This window comes from Myotis brandtii, unplaced genomic scaffold (genome assembly GCF_000412655.1).
Source record: "Myotis brandtii unplaced genomic scaffold, ASM41265v1 scaffold112, whole genome shotgun sequence".
Lineage (NCBI taxonomy): Eukaryota > Metazoa > Chordata > Mammalia > Chiroptera > Vespertilionidae > Myotis > Myotis brandtii.
Window position 1 is genome coordinate 4,641,934 of NW_005353838.1, and position 7,655 is coordinate 4,649,588.

At 38.8% G+C, this 7,655-nt stretch overlaps 1 protein-coding gene across 1 annotated transcript in view; it reads right to left on the bottom strand.

Moving 5' to 3' along the window:
- TLK1 (tousled-like kinase 1) overlaps positions 1-6,917 on the bottom strand; it is a 170,075-nt gene extending 163,158 nt beyond the window's left edge. The window contains exon 1 of the mRNA XM_014545707.1: positions 6,896-6,917. The gene's annotated coding sequence lies outside the window, so the exon portion shown is untranslated. The remainder of the gene's footprint in view (positions 1-6,895) is intronic.
- Positions 6,918-7,655: the final 738 nt, after the last annotated feature.

A 7,655-nucleotide genomic window follows, 5' to 3' on the forward strand; every position in this document is an offset into this window, starting at 1 on the left:
GCCCCCCCCCCCCCCCCCCCCCAGTGCACGAATTTCGTGCACCGGGCTACTAGTATTAATATATATACACATATATACACACATATACACACACACATATATACACACACATATATATAATATCACTCCATTTTAAAGAAAACTTAACAGTCTTCAACAAAACTTTTTATTGGATGCCAATTCTATAGAGGACATCCTATCTACTATGCACTGAGAATGTAGAAATGAACAAAACACAATCTCTGAATTCAAGACCTTTCTGTCTAGTAGGCAAGATAACTAAAACTATAATCAAAAGGAGCATCTTGGAGGTGCTATGAAATAATCCTATAGTACACGAAGGAACAGAGGCACCTAACTCAGGGGGGCAAATACTCTAAAAATAATTTCTGAGGAGCAATCACCACAATTCACTTCAGAGCACTACACTGTTGTTTATGTAATTTATATAGTTTTTAATGTAGTCAAAATAGTGTTTTAGAATGCAGATCATTAAAAAAAAACAAGATCACCCACCACACTACTTATCATGCTCCTAAACTTAAAAATCTTTTGGTAATAATGAAGATGATTATCTTAACAAACCAAATCATAGCCCTAAAAAGGTAACACTGCTTCTTCAAAAACATTTCTTTCACCTGTATACAAACTTTTCTTGTTAATATTGGGATTAATGTCAAAAGAATAACACTTTTCAGCTGATAGAGACCTTTGAGAGCCTTAAATCCAATCCCCTCATTTCACAGATGAAAAGAAGCTGCAAAGTATAATGGGAAAAGTACTAAGTTGAGAGTCAAACAACTGAATTTTGGTCCCAACTCTCTTACAGTAAAAGCCTGAACAAATTATCTAAGTTTCCTCATCTGTAAAATGAGAAGTTTGGACTCACTTGCTTCCAAGGCCCCCTTCATTTCTGTAATTCTCACTTTATGAAACTGAAGCAGAGATAAGCAACTTGCTCAAGGTTACACAGCCAGTTAATGGCAAAGTAGAGACTACACTTGAATTCCAACTACAATCGATGCACTTTCTCATCTGTACCACACTACTTCTTCTACTTTAGAACACTATTCCTCTAAATTATTCTAAGATTTTTTAAAAATTATTAACAAGGATGAAGAATTTTATAAAATTAAATGACTTATTCCTATTCCTTCTATAGAAAATAAGCTTTAAATCGAAATGGAACAAATACAAGTCTCCAGCTGTGTGCCATTTAATTTATTAAGTTGACCTCAAGAAAGCTATGGGAATTTATGTTTAACTTCCCACCACCTAAAATCTAATCTTTCATTCCAACTCACAGAAGAGATTATGTCCCATATAAAATTAAAATGTGAATTGTTGCTCTGGCTTGGTGGCTCAGTTAGTTAGAGCGTCCCAAACACCAAAAAGGTTGTGGTTTCATTCTGGGTAAACTGATAGAATTTCCATCCCCCTCCCCCCTCCCCCCTCCCTCCCTTTTCTTTCTTTCTCTTTTCTTTTCTTTCTTTCTCCTTCTCTCTCGTCAATAAACATATGCTCGGTGAGGATTTAAACATAGAGTGAATTGTTATAGGTAATAACAAATACTACATGTATTATCTATACTAATAAAAGGGTAATATGCAAATTGGCCATGACGCCCTCACAGCCATGACCAGACATGCTAATTAGTCATGACTACTATGCAAATTGATCATCACTCCAACACAATGAGAGGGATATTCTAATTAGCCCTGATATGCTAATTAGTCATGACCGGTATGCAAATTGACCATCACTCCAACACACAAAGATGGCCGCCCCCATGTGGCCACAAGATGGCCTGCAGGGGGGGGCAGTTGGGGGCAACCGGACCGGCAGGGGAGGACAGTTGGCGGCGACCGGGCCGGCAGGGGAGGGCAGTTGGGGGCGATCGGGCCGGCAGGGCAACAGTTAGGCGTCAATCAGGCTGGCAGGGGAGTGGTTAGGGGGTGATCAGGCTGGCAGGCAGGTGAGTGGTTGGGAGCCAGCAGTCCTGGATTGTGAGAGGTATGTCCGACTGCCCGTTTAGGCCCGATCCCTTGAGGGGTCCCAGATTGGAGAGGGTGCAGGCTGGGCTGAGGGACTACATAGGCACCAAGCAACGGAGCAAAGCCGGCTGGCCCCAGGCAAGAGCAGCGAGCGAAGACCGGCGTGGCAAGTGAAGAGCAAAGAGGGAAGCCCGCTGCGCCGGCCTCGGCCACGCCCCCGGGGCCCAGGCCCCTCCCAGCGAAGAGTGAAGGCCTGGGTTCCGGGTGCTGGAGGAAAACTGGTGCCAGCAGCCAGGGGAAGGGGCCCCTGAGGGGCCCCAGACTGCGAGAGGGCACATGCCGGGCTGAGGGACCCATCTGAGTGCACAAATTTTTGTGCACTGGGCCTCTAGTCTATATAATAAAAGCCTAAGCGACCATTATGGCGGAATGACCAGAACAACCAGTCGCTATGATGCACACTGACCACCAGTGGCAGAAGCTCAATGCAGGAGCTGCCCCCTGGTGGTCAGTGTGCTCCCACAGAGGTAGTGGCTGCTCAACCACAAGCCTCAAGGCTGGCGAGCGCAGTGGTGGTAGTGGGAGCCTCTCCCGCCTCCGCGGCAGTGCTAAGGAGCAGCGAGCCGAGTGGTAAGGAGCAAGCAGGTGGGAAGTAAGGAGCAAGGGATCCTGGATTTTGAGAGAAATGTCCGACTGCCGGCTTAGGCCCCATCCTCTTGGTGAGGGGTCCTGGGGTCCCGGACTGTGAGAAGGCACAGGCCGGGCTGAGGGATCCGCCCCCCCCCCCAAGTGCACAAATTTCGTGCACTGGGCCTCTAATTCTCTAAATAAGATGAGAATTAAAATTCTTTATTTCACTTATGTCTTTAATAAGCATTTTTAAATTCAAGAGATCAATTTAAATACTTTTCCTTCATGTGTCCTCTTTTCAGACTCTAGCTTTAAAACCATTAGAACATTACTTCTGCAATCACATAAACAATTACAAATAAAAGACTATAAAGACTGTTGATAGTTTCTATCAAAATTGAAAATTAGCCCCCAACAGTATGCTAAATTTCTATGCCCAAATATATTACAATGCTACTAAACTATATCATAAGCAGTATCTGATTCCCTAAAATGTCTTCAAAGCTTATTATATTTCACAGGGAACTCAGAGAGATTTCAGGAAGACTGATAGTGTTGGTTCCAGAAAATACAGGAAAAATCTCAGAGGAAAGTACAATAAAAATGCAAAATAGTAATAAAGTCAACAATAGCTTCATACTACTGACTTCGGAGAATATTCAAAAACATTCATGGATATATAAGTACAGTTTAACTATATTTAGGGATTTTCAAGGAATCACAGAATGCTTACATTTTTTAATTGGATGGGACCCTAAGTAACTTAATCCAATAGCACCCAAAATAAGAATCTACAGAATTTATCTCTGCCTCCCCCTAAAATGTCCCTGTAGACTGCTGTAAATTCTTACAGCTAAATACTTCAAGAGGCAGTTCTTTCCACTGTTGTATAAGTCTAGCTGCTATACAGTCTTACATTCTTGTCAAAAAATTATACTGAATTCAATATATGCCTTCTGAACCTCCATCTGCTGGTCTATCTTCTAAAATAACAGAATAGCCTGGATGGCATGGCTCAGTGGTTAAGCATTGACCTATGAACCAGGAGGTCAATGGTTCAATTCCCGGTCAGGGCATATGCATGGGTTGTGGGCTCAATCCCCAGTTGGGGGCATGCAGGAGGAAGCCGATCAATGATTCTCTCTCATCATTGATGTTTCTCTCTCTCACACATGCACTCTCACTTCCTCTGAAATTTATGTATTTTTAAAAATAAATAAAAGAATAAATGTACTCCCTTTTCTATTTGTGCTTGAAATACCTGAATGAAAACTAGCTTATTTCCCACCCTTTAAGTAGACTCTTCTTTAAGCTAACTGTATAGTTCACAGTTTTCTTGTGGGCCCTATAGATATTTCTGGAATGCAATGTAACCATTGCCACTTGTCAAATTTTGGTATAATATTAAAAATGAATATATACAACTTCTCAAAAAGCTATTAAATACCTACTTTTTCCAACTACATATCTACGTGAAACTGGATTAGCTTGAAACAATCACAACAGACTTGAAAACAGAAGCAAAATCCAGCTATCTTCTAGTAAGCCAGAAATTAAATTGATTTGTAAAAATATAAAACAACTAGAGGCCGATGCACGAAATTCGTGCACTGGTAGGGTCCCTAGCAGCTGCCACGGCCAGCTGGGGCATCCCTGCCTTCCCCTGGCAGGCCCCGCCCCCTGGTCAAACTCTGGACGACCTCCTGGTTGAGGGGACAATTTGCATACTACGCTTTTATTATATAAGGATGCCACTAGTTTCACTAAAGTTTTTGTTTTAGAATAGTTATTCTAAGTTTAAAAAATTGTTAACATGTTATTTTTATATAAATTAATAAATATTTTGTGATTTCATTTATAACATAGTAAATATCAATAGACACAACCCATATAAACAAAATCTCTTTGGAGTCCTCAATAATTTTTGAGAGTAAAGAAGTCCTGAGACCAAATAGGCTAAAGCAAGCCTACTTCTCAGGGGCAGACTCCCAGACTTCTAACTATCCTGGGTTTCTCTCTCTCTCTAATATGGAAATGTGCCTCTGAAACTGTATCCATCTTGATACCTGGGAATTCATACGTATATGCAATTCCTGTTAATATTAGTGAAATGTAAGACTACAACTTCAGGATAAATATAAAGCCCTAGAGAGGATTAACACCAGTTTAACTTGCATGCTAGTTGGTCAAAAAGAAAAATACCTACCTACAGCATATCCATGAGCTAGAATCCTTAAACACCCAACCCTATCATCTTTCAGCTAGTGACTTCAAGAAATTAAAGAGCCATCTGGTACACCTTTATTTTTAACATCTCCCTACAGATATTACTGTCATCTGGAGTCAAATACTTTAATTCTCCTATTTAAGGGATGCAGTCTATAAATATGGAAACAGAAAGCAACAGTTTAATTATGCTGTGATATTATCTTTTTAACCAAACTATTTTCACTACTTACATAAAAGTAAAGCAATCTATTCATATCTGGTAAGCTGGAACAAAAAAAATATAAGTCTTTGTATAATTATTGACTCTTAGCAATAACCCATTCAAAAGTACCCATGTACTGATATGCAAACAAAAACAAAAACCAACTGCTCATCTAGCCAATGTGACACTAAGTTTTGAGACTTCAACAAAGTAAAACTGACCTTTATTTGAAAATGTACTTAATTTATTAACTGCCCACCTCCTTAATCACACAATTATGAAAAGACGAAACAGAACAGAGATCACAGGTTTAAAAGATCCAACATGAAATCAGTAACTACAGAACTTCAAGATTGATAAAGAAAAAGTCTTGGGACTTTGGGACTCTCAAGGAAAAAAAATCTACACTATATTACACAAATTTCTAAATTCTAATAAATTCCTAAGTCTTACAGAGTATTAAAAATAATCAGCTTATAATCTTTTTGTTTCAAATATATCAAAACTTCAAAATAATTTTTACAGTTACTTATGGCACATCTCTAAAAATAGCCCATTTTCTAGAGTATTAAAAATAATCAGCTTATAATCTTTTGGTTTCAAATATATCAAAACTTCAAAATAATTTTTAGTTACTTATGGCACATCTCTAAAAATAGCCCATTTTCAAAGTTAAGTTTGCTTAAAAGTTCAACACATATAAATAATCTTTATATGTGTAAATATTCATGTGTGCATCTCTTAAGTTTTTTAAATTTCCTATTATACATTAAATTGGCTGTTTTTCAAGAAATAAGGTTTGTTCTCTCCTCATACATACACTCAAGTTCCATTTATAATAACAATTTTTACTAGTAGTCACCAAAAGTCAAAAGTTCTCTCAATTAACATTAATGTAAACATACTAAATGTATACCTTGGAAAGATGCTAAACACTTGTTAAAAACTGAAATCTCACTCAATAGAAAACATCTCCATCTTGATACCTACGTGTCTTAATATGTGCTATTCCTGTTAGCATTAAGTGAAAGCTCAGACTTTAGCTTCAAGATGATAATATAACCTTAAGAGGAATAACATAGTTTTAACTTACATGTCAGTTGGTCAGAATGAAATATACCACTGTGACCATACAGGTACTTGAGGTGAAGTATAACTTTCACAAAAACATGTCCTGTTATTTCATTAATTATAGAGAATTTCACTAGTTTACGTTACATAAAAATCTGATAATCTAAACTGCTGGGGAAATTCTGGTTATTTGGAAGTTCAAACTAAATTATTTCAACCCTCAAAATTTTCAAACATCAGGAAAAGTGCAGAATAATAGAGAAGTTTTTGAAACTAAAGTTGAAGCAACCTCAGAAACCCACAACCTCGATTTTGCAGCCCCCAAATTACTAATACTGTAACAGGTGTTACAGATAAACAATTCAACACTATATCCTAAGTATCTAATACAGCAGCTAGCTTACAAAAATGACTCAATAAATATTTGAGAAATGGATGACCGCATGAAAAAAAGGTAAAGCCTTAAAAAAAGGAGTCTTTCCCAATCATTAAACTATCATTCATAACACTATCAGTAAGCATCTTAATGAAACTACAGACAAAAGTAAAAGCTGAAAGAGCCAGCTGCTATATTTACAAAATAGATTTTTAAAACATTCATTTACAAATTTTCAAATGCAAAAAAAAAATATGCACTGAATTTGAGTTAGTCAATAAATAAATTTTATCTTCTAATAATCAGAACTCAGTGGTGGGGGTGAAATGGAAAGAGGAAAATGTCTGTCAATGTATTCAGCGTGTTTAATGGATGCCATAAATCAAACCTTACCATGAATTTTCTAGAGCAAATTCATGCCAATCTTTGAGCCTATTGTCACTTTCACACATGCTCGCAGGAACAAAATGACAAAGAATGCTCTGCCGGAACCAGTGGATTCAGGGCACAAAAACGCTTGATTAACAATTGTCAAGGCTTTTAGTAAAAACAGAAAATATTTTCTAAATAAATCAACCCCACCGATTCCTACATAAATCAAAGCTCCTGGTGTCTTGAAATGATTCGCTAGACTACTGGACTGCCAGACGGTTGCTTTTGTGTGTGTGTTTTAAAGGTGGCTACAATCTCCTTGTGTGACACAACTGGGAATGAACAACCCATTTCCCAGTTGCTGACGAATGCCGCTCAACGTTTTCCAGACAAAAGAGCGTTAAACGCGACTCCATGCACATTGATTCTTCCCCCATAAATGCTTGCTCTCCCACATCTCATTCTCTGTGGTATACTTAAAGTTAAATGCAGCAAGTTGGAATTTCAGCCGAAAGCTCTCCGGTGTCTTCCTAGCTGGGTAACTGCTACATCTGGCGGCGGCACACTTGCATGCAAGAAGCCAAAAACTTAGAAAACAATTGCCACCGATCGGGTGCGCGTTGCAGGCACCTTTACGCAGCTATTTCCCACAAAACCCACGACCCTGTCGGAGAAGAACAGTAGCCTCCTTGCAGCGATGAGATAACGTGCAAACCCGGGGAGGTGATGGCGAAGGAAAGTTGCAACCCTCGGAAGGGGTGGCGTTAAAAGCCCGTCCTCC